We start from the raw sequence: 17,252 nt of genomic DNA on the forward strand, positions 1-17,252 counted from the left end.
AATTCAAAGGCACTTTTCATACTCTGTACTTTGAAATATTTTTTGGAAATTTCTGACGCATACGCATACGCATACGCATACGCAAATAGGGCAAATATTGGAAGAGATAAAAAGGTGCACCTCACTCACCCTCTTCAAAATCCACTGCCCTCGTCAAAGTTACTACCCTGACCCTTACCCTATCACTAACCTTGATCCTAACCCAAACACTGACCAAAAAAAACCCCAAAAAAACCAGAAACGTGTCTTCAGAGAAGTCTGAAAGTGCGGCTTTACACTTAAGTAAATCCAATAAGTTTACATCCTTTACTCTGTCTTTGCATCTTTTCGGAACAGTCAACATTAAGAAAATATCTCTATTCGAATCCATTCTACACCTGTTTGAAGATTGAAGTCTGAGGCACTTTTCATTTTCTGTACTTAAATATATTTTTATAAATTTCTGACGCATGCGCAGTCACAAGAAAAAGGCAGACATGCGCAAAGTTCAAAAGGACACCTCACTTACACTCGTCAACTTCCCTCGTCAAAGATACTTCCCTGAACCTAACCCTTACACTTAACCTTGACCCAAACCTTAAACCCTGACAAAAAATATATTACAACCGTTTCTTCAGAGAGGTCGGAAAGTGCGGCAGTCCACTTGAGTAAAAACAATAAGTTTCCATCCTCTATACAGCATTTTTATTTTTTCAGAACAGTTAGCATTAAGAAAATATCTCTACTCGAATCCATTATACACCTGTTTGAAGATTGAAATGAAAGGCACTTTTAATACTTTGTACCTGGAAATATTTTGGAAATTTCTGACGCATGCGCAGTCATAAAAAGGACAAACATTTGCAGAGTTGAAAAGGGCACCTCACTTACCCTTGTCAAAGTCACTTCCCTGAACCTAACTCAAACATTGAACCTTGACCCTAACCTAAAACCCTGACTTAATTTTTTTTTTATAAAAATACAAAAAAGAAGATCTGGTATGATTGCCTATGAGACAACTATCCACAAAAGAACAAAATGACACAGACATGAACAACTGTAAGTCACTGTACGGCCTTCAACAATGAGCAAAACACATACCGCATAGTCAGCTATAAAACGCCCCAATAAGACAATGTAAAACAATTCTAAGGAGAAACTTTTTTTCAGAGAGGTCGGAAAGTGCGGCCGTACACTGCAGTGATACCAATAAGGTTTCACCCTCTAGATCGCCTTTTAGTCTTTTCGGAACAGTTTACTTTCAGGAAATATCTCTCTTCAAATCCATTTTATACCTGTTAGAAGATTGAAGTCTGAGGCACTCTTCATTCTCTGTACTTAGAATGAACTTAAATATATTTTTGGAAATTTCTGACGCATGCGCAGTCCAAGAAAAAGGCAGACATGCACAGAAATTAAACAGGACACCTTACAAACAGTCGTCAACTTCCCTCGTCAAAGTTACTTTCCTAAACCTAGCCCTAAGACGTAACCTAGCCCTAAGACTTAACCTTGACCCTAACCTAAAACCCTGACAAAAAGACAAAAAAATATATACTACAAACGTTTCTTCAGAGAGGTCGGAAAGTGCGGCCGTACACTTTTGTAAAACCAATAAGTTTCCATCCTCTATATCGCCTTTTCGTCTTTTCGGAACAGTTAACTTTAAGAAAATATCTCTATTCGAATCCATTCTACACCTAATTGAAGGTTGAATTCAAAGGCACTTTTCATACTCTGTACTTGAATATATTTTTGGAAATTTCTGACGCATGCGCAGTTACAAGAAAAAGGCAGACATGTACAGAAGTTAAAAAGGACACCTCACTCACACTCGTCAACTTCCCTCGTCAAAGATACTTCCCTGAACCTAATCCTTACACTTAACCTTGACCCCAACCTAAAACCCTGACAAAAAATATATTACAACCGTTTCTTCAGAGAGGTCGGAAAGTGAGGCAGTCCATTTGAGTAAAAACAATAAGTTTCCATCCTCTATATTGCATTTTTATCTTTTCAGAACAGTTAACATTAAGAAAATATCTCTACTCGAATCCATTATACACCTGTTTGAAGATTGAAATGAAAGGCACTTTTAATACTTTGTACCTGGAAATATTTTGGAAATTTCTGACGCATGCGCAGTCATAAAAAGGACAAAAATTCGCAGAGTTGAAAAGGGCACCTCACCTACCCTTGTCAAAGTCACTTCCCTGAACTTACTCAAACATTGAACCTTGACCCTAACCTAAAACCCTGACTTAATTTTTTTTTTTTTATAAAAATACAAAAAAGAAGACCTGGTATGATTGCCTATGAGACAACTATCCACAAAAGAACAAAATGACACAGACATGAACAACTGTAAGTCACTGTACGGCCTTAACAATGAGCAAAACACATACCGCATAGTCAGCTATAAAACGCCCCAATAAGACAATGTAAAACAATTCTAAGGAGAAACTTTTTTTCAGAGAGGTCGGAAAGTGCGGCTGTACACTGCAGTGATACCAATAAGGTTCCACCCTCTAGATCACCTTTTAGTCTTTTCGGAACAGTTTACTTTCAGGAAATATCTCTCTTCAAATCTATTTTATACCTGTTAGAAGATTGAAGTCTGAGGCACTCTTCATTCTCTGTACTTAGATATATTTTTGGAAATTTCTGACGCATGCGCAGTCCAAGAAAAAGGCAGACATGCACAGAAATTAAACAGGACACCTTACAAACAGTCGTCAACTTCCCTCGTCAAAGTTACTCTCCTAAACCTAGCCCTAAGACGTAACCTAGCCCTAAGACTTAACCTTGACCCTAACCTAAAACCCTGACAAAAAGACAAAAAAATATATACTACAAACGTTTCTTCAGAGAGGTCGGAAAGTGCGGCCGTACACTTTTGTAAAACCAATAAGTTTCCATCCTCTATATCGCCTTTTCGTCTTTCCGAAACAGTTAACTTTAAGAAAATATCACTATTCGAATCCATTCTACACCTAATTGAAGGTTGAATTCAAAGGCACTTTTCATACTCTGTACTTGAATATATTTTTGGAAATTTCTGACGCATGCGCAGTTACAAGAAAAAGGCAGACATGTACAGAAGTTAAAAAGGACACCTCACTCACACTCGTCAACTTCCCTCGTCAAAGATACTTCCCTGAACCTAACCCTTACACTTAACCTTGACCCCAACCTAAAACCCTGACAAAAAATATATTACAACCGTTTCTTCAGAGAGGTCGGAAAGTGAGGCAGTCCATTTGAGTAAAAACAATAAGTTTCCATCCTCTATATTGCATTTTTATCTTTTCAGAACAGATTACATTAAGAAAATATCTCTACTCGAATCCATTATACACCTGTTTGAAGATTGAAATGAGAGGCACTTTTAATACTTTGTACCTGGAAATATTTTGGAAATTTCTGACGCATGCGCAGTCATAAAAAGGACAAAAATTCGCAGAGTTGAAAAGGGCACCTCACTTACCCTTGTCAAAGTCACTTCCCTGAACCTAACTCAAACATTGAACCTTGACCCTAACCTAAAACCCTGACTTAATTTTTTTTTTCATAAAAATACAAAAAAGAAGATCTGGTATGATTGCCTATGAGACAACTATCCACAAAAGAACAAAATGACACAGACATGAACAACTGTAAGTCACTGTACGGCCTTCAACAATGAGCAAAACACATACCGCATAGTCAGCTATAAAACGCCCCAATAAGACAATGTAAAACAATTCTAAGGAGAAACTTTTTTTCAGAGAGGTCGAAAAGTGCGGCCGTACACTGCAGTGATACCAATAAGGTTCCACCCTCTAGATCGCCTTTTAGTCTTTTCGGAACAGTTTGCTTTCAGGAAATATCTCTCTTCAAATTCATTTTATACCTGTTAGAAGATTGAAGTCTGAGGCACTCTTCATTTTCTGTACTTAGATATATTTTTGGAAATTTCTGACGCATGCGCAGTCCAAGAAAAAGGCAGACATGCACAGAAATTAAAGAGGACACCTGACTAACAGTCGTCAACTTCCCTCGTCAAAGTTACTTTCCAAAACCTAGCCCTAAGACTTAACCTTGACCCTAACCTAAAACCCTGACAAAAAGACAAAAAAATATATACTACAAACGTTTCTTCGGAGAGGTCAGAAAGTGCGACCGTACACTTTTGTAAAACCAATAAGTTTACATCCTCTATATCGCCTTTTCGTTTTTTCGGAACAGTTAACTTTAAGAAAATATCTCTATTCGAATCCATTCTACACCTAATTGAAGGTTGAATTCAAAGGCACTTTTCATACTCTGTACCTAAAAGCATTAAAAAGTGATAAAATTATGTGTTTCTATATATTCTTGAACTGGTCTGATAATTGATTACTTTAGAAGAGTCAGGTGAGTAATATTTATATCGATCTAAATAAAAAGTGACACTACTTCTTTAATTTTATTAATATTCTTGTACTGATTTCACATTTCATGTATTTACTTATTTCAAAACATGCTGTTTCAAATTGTAATGTTTAATAATGTTAGAATATTATGCAACGGCTTTACCATTGTGTCAGTTTTGGCACTAAGTATGAAAAGTTTTACAAAAAAGGAAAGTTCTAGTAGTCTTAATTTACTTATATTTATGCTAAAGGCATTAAATAGTGACAAAATTTCTTTTGTTTCTAAATAATCTTAAACTGGTCTGATAATTGATTACTTTTTTAAACTTCAAATTGGTTTGTTAGACATTAATGACAAGAAATTTAAGTTAAGAAATTTTAAACAATGTTGTCGCATAAAATAAAGATGCTAATATTTTCTATTTATTAGAAAATAATACAACGACATTAAAATTCTGTTCTTTTAGCCAATACAGAGAAATAAATTTACTAAAATTGATAGCTTTAGAAGAGTCAGGTGAGTAATATTTATATCGATCTCAATAAAAAGTGACACTACTTCTTGTATTTTATTAATATTCTTGTACTGGTTTCATATTCAGATATTTTAAAACATGCTGTCTCAAATTGTAATGTTTAATTCTGTTAGAATATTATACAACAGCATTATCATTCTGTTATTGAAGCACTTAGGAAGAAAAGATTTACAAAAAATGAAAGTTCTAGTAGTCTTATGTTACTTATATTTAAGCTAAAAGCATTAAAAAGTGATAAAATTATGTGTTTCTTTATATTCTTGAACTGGTCTGATAATTGACTACTTTTTAAACTTCAGATTGGTTTGTTAGACATTAATCGAAGAAATTTAAGTTAAGAAAAAAAAAATTGATGTCGCATAAAATAAAGATGCTATTATTTTCTATTTAATTAGAAAATTATACAACAACATTTAAATTCTGTTCTTTTTGCCAATATGGATGAATAATTTCACTAAATTGATAGCTTTAGAAGAGTCAGGTTAGTAATATTGATATTGATCTCGATAAAAAGTGACACTACTTCTTGTATTTTATTAATATTCTTCTGCTGGTTTCATATTCAGATATTTTAAAACATGCTGTCTCAAATACCTACATAGTTTGATGAAAATTCCAGTTGATTTGAAAAAGTTATTAAAAAATTTAAAGTGTACTATCTCTATTTTGTCCGAATTGCAAATCCTAGCTTTTTTATACCAAGATAACTTTAAATTCTTAAATTTTACAGCAATACAACAAATAACTAATTGACATGGGATTCAGTAAGCTTAATATATATATAGGATAGCCGCATAGTTTGAAGAACATCCAAGTTGTTTGAAAAAGTTATTAAAAAAATTAAAGTGTACTATGTCCATTTTGTTCAAACTGCAAATTCTAGCTTTTTTGACCTAGAGTAATTTAATTTTTAAATTTTTCAGCAATACAACAAAAAACTAAATGACATGGGATTCAGTAAGCTTAATATATATCTAAGATACCTACATAGTTTGATGAAAATTCAAGTTGATTTGAAAAAGTTATTAAAAAAATTAAAGTGTACTATCTCTATTTTGTCCGAATTGCAAATCCTAGCTTTTTTATACCAAGATAACTTTAATTCTTAAATTTTACAGCAATACAACAAATAACTAATTGACATGGGATTCAGTAAGCTTAATATATATGTAAGATAGCTGCAAAGTTTGAAGAACATCCAAGTTGATTTGAAAAAGTTATCAAAAAAATTAAAGTGTACTATCTCTATTTTGTTCGAACTGCAAATTCTAGCTTTTTTGACCTAGATTAATTTAATTTTTAAATTTTACAGCAATACAACAAAAAATTCAATGACATGGGATTCAGTAAGCTTAATATATATCTAAGATACCTACATAGTTTAATGAAAATTCAAGTTGATTTGAAAAAGTTATTAAAAAATTTAAAGTGTACTATCTCTATTTTGTCCGAATTGCAAATCCTAGCTTTTTTATACCAAGATAACTTTAATTCTTAAATTTTACAGCAATACAACAAATAACTAATTGACATGGGATTCAGTAAGCTTAATATATATGTAAGATAGCTGCAAAGTTTGAAGAACATCCAAGTTGATTTGAAAAAGTTATCAAAAAAATTAAAGTGTACTATCTCTATTTTGTTCGAACTGCAAATTCTAGCTTTTTTTGACCTAGATTAATTTAATTTTTAAATTTTACAGCAATACAACAAAAAACTCAATGACATGGGATTCAGTAAGCTTAATATATATCTAAGATACCTACATAGTTTGATGAAAATCCAAGTTGATTTGAAAAAGTTATTAAAAAATTTAAAGTGTACTATCTCTATTTTGTCCGAATTGCAAATCCTAGCTTTTTTATACCAAGATAACTTTAATTTTTAAATTTTACAGCAATACAACAAATAACGAATTGACATGGGATTCAGTAAGCTTAATATATATGTAAGATAGTTGCATAGTTTGATGAACATCCAAGTTGATTTGAAAAAGTTATTAAAAAAATTAAAGTGTACTATGTCCATTTTGTTCGAACTGAAAATTCTAGCTTTTTTGACCCAGAGTAATTTAATTTTTAAATTTTACAGCAATACAACAAAAAACTAAATGACATGGAATTCAGTAAGCTTAATAAATATCTAAGATACCTACATAGTTTGATGAAAATCCAAGTTGATTTGAAAAAGTTATTAAAAAATTTAAAGTGTACTATCTCTATTTTTTCCGAATTGCAAATCCTAGCTTTTTTTATACCAAGATAACTTTAAATTCTTAAATTTTACAGCAATACAACAAATAACTAATTGACATGGGATTCAGTAAGCTTAATATATATATAGGATAGCCGCATAGTTTGAAGAACATCCAAGTTGTTTGAAAAAGTTATTAAAAAAATTAAAGTGTACTATGTCCATTTTGTTCAAACTGCAAATTCTAGCTTTTTTGACCTAGAGTAATTTAATTTTTAAATTTTTCAGCAATACAACAAAAAACTAAATGACATGGGATTCAGTAAGCTTAATATATATCTAAGATACCTACATAGTTTGATGAAAATTCAAGTTGATTTGAAAAAGTTATTAAAAAAATTAAAGTGTACTATCTCTATTTTGTCCGAATTGCAAATCCTAGCTTTTTTATACCAAGATAACTTTAATTCTTAAATTTTACAGCAATACAACAAATAACTAATTGACATGGGATTCAGTAAGCTTAACATATATGTAAGATAGCTGCAAAGTTTGAAGAACATCCAAGTTGATTTGAAAAAGTTATCAAAAAAATTAAAGTGTACTATCTCTATTTTGTTCGAACTGCAAATTCTAGCTTTTTTGACCTAGATTAATTTAATTTTTAAATTTTACAGCAATACAACAAAAAATTCAATGACATGGGATTCAGTAAGCTTAATATATATCTAAGATACCTACATAGTTTAATGAAAATTCAAGTTGATTTGAAAAAGTTATTAAAAAATTTAAAGTGTACTATCTCTATTTTGTCCGAATTGCAAATCCTAGCTTTTTTATACCAAGATAACTTTAATTCTTAAATTTTACAGCAATACAACAAATAACTAATTGACATGGGATTCAGTAAGCTTAATATATATGTAAGATAGCTGCAAAGTTTGAAGAACATCCAAGTTGATTTGAAAAAGTTATCAAAAAAATTAAAGTGTACTATCTCTATTTTGTTCGAACTGCAAATTCTAGCTTTTTTTTACCTAGATTAATTTAATTTTTAAATTTTACAGCAATACAACAAAAAACTCAATGACATGGGATTCAGTAAGCTTAATATATATCTAAGATACCTACATAGTTTGATGAAAATCCAAGTTGATTTGAAAAAGTTATTAAAAAATTTAAAGTGTACTATCTCTATTTTGTCCGAATTGCAAATCCTAGCTTTTTTATACCAAGATAACTTTAATTCTTAAATTTTACAGCAATACAACAAATAACTAATTGACATGGGATTCAGTAAGCTTAATATATATGTAAGATAGCTGCAAAGTTTGAAGAACATCCAAGTTGATTTGAAAAAGTTATCAAAAAAATTAAAGTGTACTATCTCTATTTTGTTCGAACTGCAAATTCTAGCTTTTTTGACCTAGATTAATTTAATTTTTAAATTTTACAGCAATACAACAAAAAACTCAATGACATGGGATTCAGTAAGCTTAATATATATCTAAGATACCTACATAGTTTGATGAAAATTCAAGTTGATTTGAAAAAGTTATTAAAAAATTTAAAGTGTACTATCTCTATTTTGTCCGAATTGCAAATCCTAGCTTTTTTATACCAAGATAACTTTAATTCTTAAATTTTACAGCAATACAACAAATAACGAATTGACATGGGATTCAGTAAGCTTAATATATATGTAAGATAGTTGCATAGTTTGATGAACATCCAAGTTGATTTGAAAAAGTTATTAAAAAAATTAAAGTGTACTATGTCCATTTTGTTCGAACTGAAAATTCTAGCTTTTTTGACCCAGAGTAATTTAATTTTTAAATTTTACAGCAATACAACAAAAAACTAAATGACATGGAATTCAGTAAGCTTAATAAATATCTAAGATACCTACATAGTTTGATGAAAATCCAAGTTGATTTGAAAAAGTTATTAAAAAATTTAAAGTGTACTATCTCTATTTTGTCCGAATTGCAAATCCTAGCTTTTTTATACCAAGATAACTTTAAATTCTTAAATTTTACAGCAATACAACAAATAACTAATTGACATGGGATTCAGTAAGCTTAATATATATATAGGATAGCCGCATAGTTTGAAGAACATCCAAGTTGTTTGAAAAAGTTATTAAAAAAATTAAAGTGTACTATCTCTATTTTGTCCGAATTGCAAATCCTAGCTTTTTTATACCAAGATAACTTTAATTTTTAAATTTTACAGCAATACAACAAATAACTAATTGACATGGGATTCAGTAAGCTTAATATATATGTAAGATAGCTGCAAAGTTTGAAGAACATCCAAGTTGATTTGAAAAAGTTATCAAAAAAATTAAAGTGTACTATCTCTATTTTGTTCGAACTGCAAATTCTAGCTTTTTTCACCTAGATTAATTTAATTTTTAAATTTTACAGCAATACAACAAAAAACTCAATGACATGGGATTCAGTAAGCTTAATATATATCTAAGATACCTACATAGTTTAATGAAAATTCAAGTTAATTGAAAAAGTTATTAAAAAATTTAAAGTGTACTATCTCTATTTTGTCCGAATTGCAAATCCTAGCTTTTTTATACCAAGATAACTTTAATTCTTAAATTTTACAGCAATACAACAAATAACTAATTGACATGGGATTCAGTAAGCTTAATATATATGTAAGATAGCTGCAAAGTTTGAAGAACATCCAAGTTGATTTGAAAAAGTTATCAAAAAAATTAAAGTGTACTATCTCTATTTTGTTCGAACTGCAAATTCTAGCTTTTTTGACCTAGATTAATTTAATTTTTAAATTTTACAGCAATACAACAAAAAACTCAATGACATGGGATTCAGTAAGCTTAATATATATCTAAGATACCTACATAGTTTGATGAAAATTCAAGTTGATTTGAAAAAGTTATTAAAAAATTTAAAGTGTACTATCTCTATTTTGTCCGAATTGCAAATCCTAGCTTTTTTATACCAAGATAACTTTAATTCTTAAATTTTACAGCAATACAACAAATAACGAATTGACATGGGATTCAGTAAGCTTAATATTTATGTAAGATAGTTGCATAGTTTGATGAACATCCAAGTTGATTTGAAAAAGTTATTAAAAAAATTAAAGTGTACTATGTCCATTTTGTTCGAACTGAAAATTCTAGCTTTTTTGACCCAGAGTAATTTAATCTTTAAATTTTACAGCAATACAACAAAAAACTAAATGACATGGAATTCAGTAAGCTTAATAAATATCTAAGATACCTACATAGTTTGATGAAAATCCAAGTTGATTTGAAAAAGTTATTAAAAAATTTAAAGTGTACTATCTCTATTTTGTCCGAATTGCAAATCCTAGCTTTTTTATACCAAGATAACTTTAAATTCTTAAATTTTACAGCAATACAACAAATAACTAATTGACATGGGATTCAGTAAGCTTAATATATATATAGGATAGCCGCATAGTTTGAAGAACATCCAAGTTGTTTGAAAAAGTTATTAAAAAAATTAAAGTGTACTATGTCCATTTTGTTCAAACTGCAAATTCTAGCTTTTTTGACCTAGAGTAATTTAATTTTTAAATTTTTCAGCAATACAACAAAAAACTAAATGACATGGGATTCAGTAAGCTTAATATATATCTAAGATACCTACATAGTTTGATGAAAATTCAAGTTGATTTGAAAAAGTTATTAAAAAAATTAAAGTGTACTATCTCTATTTTGTCCGAATTGCAAATCCTAGCTTTTTTATACCAAGATAACTTTAATTTTTAAATTTTACAGCAATACAACAAATAACTAATTGACATGGGATTCAGTAAGCTTAATATATATGTAAGATAGCTGCAAAGTTTGAAGAACATCCAAGTTGATTTGAAAAAGTTATCAAAAAAATTAAAGTGTACTATCTCTATTTTGTTCGAACTGCAAATTCTAGCTTTTTTCACCTAGATTAATTTAATTTTTAAATTTTACAGCAATACAACAAAAAACTCAATGACATGGGATTCAGTAAGCTTAATATATATCTAAGATACCTACATAGTTTAATGAAAATTCAAATTAATTGAAAAAGTTATTAAAAAATTTAAAGTGTACTATCTCTATTTTGTCCGAATTGCAAATCCTAGCTTTTTTATACCAAGATAACTTTAATTCTTAAATTTTACAGCAATACAACAAATAACTAATTGACATGGGATTCAGTAAGCTTAATATATATGTTAGATAGCTGCAAAGTTTGAAGAACATCCAAGTTGATTTGAAAAAGTTATCAAAAAAATTAAAGTGTACTATCTCTATTTTGTTCGAACTGCAAATTCTAGCTTTTTTGACCTAGATTAATTTAATTTTTAAATTTTACAGCAATACAACAAAAAACTCAATGACATGGGATTCAGTAAGCTTAATATATATCTAAGATACCTACATAGTTTGATGAAAATTCAAGTTGATTTGAAAAAGTTATTAAAAAATTTAAAGTGTACTATCTCTATTTTGTCCGAATTGCAAATCCTAGCTTTTTTATACCAAGATAACTTTAATTCTTAAATTTTACAGCAATACAACAAATAACTAATTGACATGGGATTCAGTAAGCTTAATATTTATGTAAGATAGTTGCATAGTTTGATGAACATCCAAGTTGATTTGAAAAAGTTATTAAACAAATTAAAGTGTACTATGTCCATTTTGTTCGAACTGAAAATTCTAGCTTTTTTGACCCAGAGTAATTTAATCTTTAAATTTTACAGCAATACAACAAAAAACTAAATGACATGGAATTCAGTAAGCTTAATAAATATCTAAGATACCTACATAGTTTGATGAAAATCCAAGTTGATTTGAAAAAGTTATTAAAAAATTTAAAGTGTACTATCTCTATTTTGTCCGAATTGCAAATCCTAGCTTTTTTATACCAAGATAACTTTAAATTCTTAAATTTTACAGCAATACAACAAATAACTAATTGACATGGGATTCAGTAAGCTTAATATATATATAGGATAGCCGCATAGTTTGAAGAACATCCAAGTTGCTTGAAAAAGTTATTAAAAAAATTAAAGTGTACTATGTCCATTTTGTTCAAACTGCAAATTCTAGCTTTTTTGACCTAGAGTAATTTAATTTTTAAATTTTTCAGCAATACAACAAAAAACTAAATGACATGGGATTCAGTAAGCTTAATATATGTCTAAGATACCTACATAGTTTGATGAAAATTCAAGTTGATTTGAAAAAGTTATTAAAAAAATTAAAGTGTACTATCTCTATTTTGTCTGAATTGCAAATCCTAGCTTTTTTATACCAAGATAACTTTAATTTTTAAATTTTACAGCAATACAACAAATAACTAATTGACATGGGATTCAGTAAGCTTAATATATATGTAAGATAGCTGCAAAGTTTGAAGAACATCCAAGTTGATTTGAAAAAGTTATCAAAAAAATTAAAGTGTACTATCTCTATTTTGTTCGAACTGCAAATTCTAGCTTTTTTATACCAAGATAACTTTAATTCTTAAATTTTACAGCAATACAACAAATAACGAATTGACATTGGATTCAGTAAGCTTAATATTTATGTAAGATAGTTGCATAGTTTGATGAACATCCAAGTTGATTTGAAAAAGTTATTAAAAAAATTAAAGTGTACTATGTCCATTTTGTTCGAACTGAAAATTCTAGCTTTTTTGACCCAGAGTAATTTAATTTTTAAATTTTACAGCAATACAACAAAAAACTAAATGACATGGAATTCAGTAAGCTTAATAAATATCTAAGACACCTACATAGTTTGATGAAAATCCAAGTTGATTTGAAAAAGTTATTAAAAAATTTAAAGTGTACTATCTCTATTTTGTCCGAATTGCAAATCCTAGCTTTTTTATACCAAGATAACTTTAAATTCTTAAATTTTACAGCAATACAACAAATAACTAATTGACATGGGATTCAGTAAGCTTAATATATATATAGGATAGCCGCATAGTTTGAAGAACATCCAAGTTGTTTGAAAAAGTTATTAAAAAAATTAAAGTGTACTATGTCCATTTTGTTCAAACTGCAAATTCTAGCTTTTTTGACCTAGAGTAATTTAATTTTTAAATTTTTCAGCAATACAACAAAAAACTAAATGACATGGGATTCAGTAAGCTTAATATATGTCTAAGATACCTACATAGTTTGATGAAAATTCAAGTTGATTTGAAAAAGTTATTAAAAAAATTAAAGTGTACTATCTCTATTTTGTCTGAATTGCAAATCCTAGCTTTTTTATACCAAGATAACTTTAATTTTTAAATTTTACAGCAATACAACAAATAACTAATTGACATGGGATTCAGTAAGCTTAATATATATGTAAGATAGCTGCAAAGTTTGAAGAACATCCAAGTTGATTTGAAAAAGTTATCAAAAAAATTAAAGTGTACTATCTCTATTTTATTCGAACTGCAAATTCTAGCTTTTTTATACCAAGATAACTTTAATTCTTAAATTTTACAGCAATACAACAAATAACTAATTGACATGGGATTCAGTAAGCTTAATATTTATGTAAGATAGTTGCATAGTTTGATGAACATCCAAGTTGATTTGAAAAAGTTATTAAAAAAATTAAAGTGTACTATGTCCATTTTGTTCGAACTGAAAATTCTAGCTTTTTTGACCCAGAGTAATTTAATTTTTAAATTTTACAGCAATACAACAAAAAACTAAATGACATGGAATTCAGTAAGCTTAATAAATATCTAAGATACCTACATAGTTTGATGAAAATCCAAGTTGATTTGAAAAAGTTATTAAAAAATTTAAAGTGTACTATCTCTATTTTGTCCTAATTGCAAATCCTAGCTTTTTTATACCAAGATAACTTTAAATTCTTAAATTTTACAGCAATACAACAAATAACTAATTGACATGGGATTCAGTAAGCTTAATATATATATAGGATAGCCGCATAGTTTGAAGAACATCCAAGTTGTTTGAAAAAGTTATTAAAAAAATTAAAGTGTACTACATGTATGTCCATTTTGTTCAAACTGCAAATTCTAGCTTTTTTGACCTAGAGTAATTTAATTTTTAAATTTTTCAGCAATACAACAAAAAACTAAATGACATGGGATTTAGTAAGCTTAATATATATCTAAGATACCTACATAGTTTGATGAAAATTCAAGTTGATTTGAAAAAGTTATTAAAAAAATTAAAGTGTACTATCTCTATTTTGTCCGAATTGCAAATCCTAGCTTTTTTATACCAAGATAACTTTAATTCTTAAATTTTACAGCAATACAACAAATAACTAATTGACATGGGATTCGGTAAGCTTAATATATATGTAAGATAGCTGCAAAGTTTGAAGAACATCCAAGTTGATTTGAAAAAGTTATTAAAAATTTAAAGTGTACTATCTCTATTTTGTCCGAATTGCAAATCCTAGCTTTTTTATACCAAGATAACTTTTTAATTCTTAAATTTTACAGCAATACAACAAATAACGAATTGACATGGGATTCAGTAAGCTTAATATTTATGTAAGATAGTTGCATAGTTTGATGAACATCCAAGTTGATTTGAAAAAGTTATTAAAAATTTAAAGTGTACTATCTCTATTTTGTCCGAATTGCAAATCCTAGCTTTTTTATACCAAGATAGCTTTTTAATTCTTAAATTTTACAGCAATACAACAAATAACGAATTGACATGGGATTCAGTAAGCTTAATATTTATGTAAGATAGTTGCATAGTTTGATGAACATCCAAGTTGATTTGAAAAAGTTATTAAAAAAATTAAAGTGTACTATGTCCATTTTGTTCGAACTGAAAATTCTAGCTTTTTTGACCCAGAGTAATTTAATTTTTAAATTTTACAGCAATACAACAAAAAACTAAATGACATGGAATTCAGTAAGCTTAATAAATATCTAAGATACCTACATAGTTTGATGAAAATCCAAGTTGATTTGAAAAAGGTATTAAAAAATTTAAAGTGTACTATCTCTATTTTGTCCGAATTGCAAATCCTAGCTTTTTTATACCAAGATAACTTAATTCTTAAATTTTACAGCAATACAACAAATAACTAATTGACATGGGATTCAATAAGCTTAATATATATGTAAGATAGCTGCATAGTTTGATGAACATCCAAGTTGATTTGAAAAAGTTAATAAAAAAATTAAAGTGTACTATCTCTATTTTCTCCGAATTGCAAATCCTAGCTTTTTTTATACCAAGATAACTTTAAATTCTTAAATTTTACAGCAATACAACAAATAACTAATTGACATGGAATTCAGTAAGCTTAATATATATGTAAGATAGCTGCAAAGTTTGAAGAACATCCAAGTTGATTTGAAAAAGTTATCAAAAAAATTAAAGTGTACTATCTCTATTTTGTTCAGTTTGTTTCACCCTCAGCTGCCACTATATGTCATGCTAAAATTGAAAGAAAAAAATTGTTTTTGACTTGTCGCGAAAAAAATAGATTGTTTTTCGCCACTGGCGAAAAAAAAAATTGTCCAGAAAAAAAACCCATGGCCCCCCCCAGAAAATCAAATGGTTGCTGCCTTATTGACATAATTTAGAATGAAAAAATAACATTTTATAAAAAGGAATATATAGCGCAACAATTAAAATAAAGAAATGAATAAATAGATTAATAAATAACTTGATAAATAAAGAAAAGAAAGAATTTTAAAAATTCGGAACGCCTATAATTTATGTGCAATAAATTTATATAGTACTTAATGAATAAGACACGTAATGTAAGTTGACCTTTTTGCGGTGTATGACAAGATTCAAATAACATACGTCCATTTATGTTAGGGTACTCTTTGTAACAGTAAGTCAATTGATATATGTTCTTACATTGCAAGCAAAACAGTTTTTATTGCGTGTGTTGAGTATTTACTGCTTAATATTTCTTATTCTGTATAAGCCAATTGACCTCTCGAAGGAGTATTTGAATATCTAAAAGATGGATGATTTGTTTCAATAAAGAGTGTTGAAGTTTGTCATACACTGTGCGAAGAAATTTTTTTGTTAATCTTCATAGAATCCAGGGGACATTGTCGTCCCGAACCAGCTGGTCGTCCCGATTACGATTGTCGTCCCGAACCAGCTGGTCGTCCCGATTACGATTGTCGTCCCGAACCAGCTGGTCGTCCCGATTACGATTGTCGTCCCGAAAAAGCTGATCGTCCAGCATCTGCGGGACGACGACTTATGCTTCCGTACGATAATTGTCACATAAAAAGGAAAATTTTAAAAAAGTTTTCAGTATAAGTTTGTCCAGCACAAAGATAAGGTCAGTTTTATTTATATATGTTCTTGTCCAATTATGTTAGGGTAAACTTTGAAATAGCAAGCCAGTTGCATATGTTACACACTGTAAGAAAGACAGTTTACATTGCGTGTCTTTTTTCTAAACTATACGATATTTCGTATTGTATATAGGCCAATTGCCGTCTCGAACAATTATTTGCCGATCACAGTAGATTGTGTTTCAATAAAGCGTATTGAGGTTTGTCGCTGTCCGAAGATAATTTTTTGATGCATTACTTATTCACTCATCTGACATTGCGTGTCTTTAAACTACTTTTTATTTCTATTGTACATAGACCAATCGTCATTTTTTAGTATAAATCCTTAAATAATATTGGGGGTAACACAGTTATTTAAAAGTGTTAGGGTTTGGCAAACACTCCCAGCACATCAGTTTTTGTTCCATTACTTGAGATCACATATTAAACATCCGGAAGGACATTGTCGTCCCGACAAAAATTGTCGTCCCGAAAAGTTGATCGATCCGTATCTGCGGGACGACGATTTATGCTTCCGTGCGAAAATTGTCACATATATAAAGACAAATTTCAAAAAGATATCAAAAAGAGGCTTTTCATACACTTTAAGAAGGTCAGTTTTTATATTTACTTTCGTCCATTAATATTCGGGGTTACAAAGTCAATTTAATGTTTTCTTCCACCACTAGAGGGACAATTGACATTGTGTGTCTTATTGATCAATTACTTTTTATTTTTAATGTGCATAGACCAATTGGCGTCTTAAACTAGTGTTGTATAAATCATTTCGTCCATTAATATTTGGGGTAACACAGTCAATTTAAAGTGTTAAGGTT

General features: G+C 29.2%; 1 protein-coding gene across 1 annotated transcript in view; it reads right to left on the bottom strand.

Annotated features, from left to right (window-relative positions):
- Positions 1–16,062, bottom strand: part of LOC143074925 (uncharacterized) — a 101,898-nt gene extending 85,836 nt beyond the window's left edge. Inside the window, exon 1 of the transcript XR_012978175.1 lies at positions 15,983–16,062. The gene's annotated coding sequence lies outside the window, so the exon portion shown is untranslated. The remainder of the gene's footprint in view (positions 1–15,982) is intronic.
- Between the last annotated feature and the right edge of the window lie 1,190 nt (positions 16,063–17,252).

Source organism: Mytilus galloprovincialis, chromosome 5 (genome assembly GCF_965363235.1).
Source record: "Mytilus galloprovincialis chromosome 5, xbMytGall1.hap1.1, whole genome shotgun sequence".
NCBI lineage: Eukaryota > Metazoa > Mollusca > Bivalvia > Mytilida > Mytilidae > Mytilus > Mytilus galloprovincialis.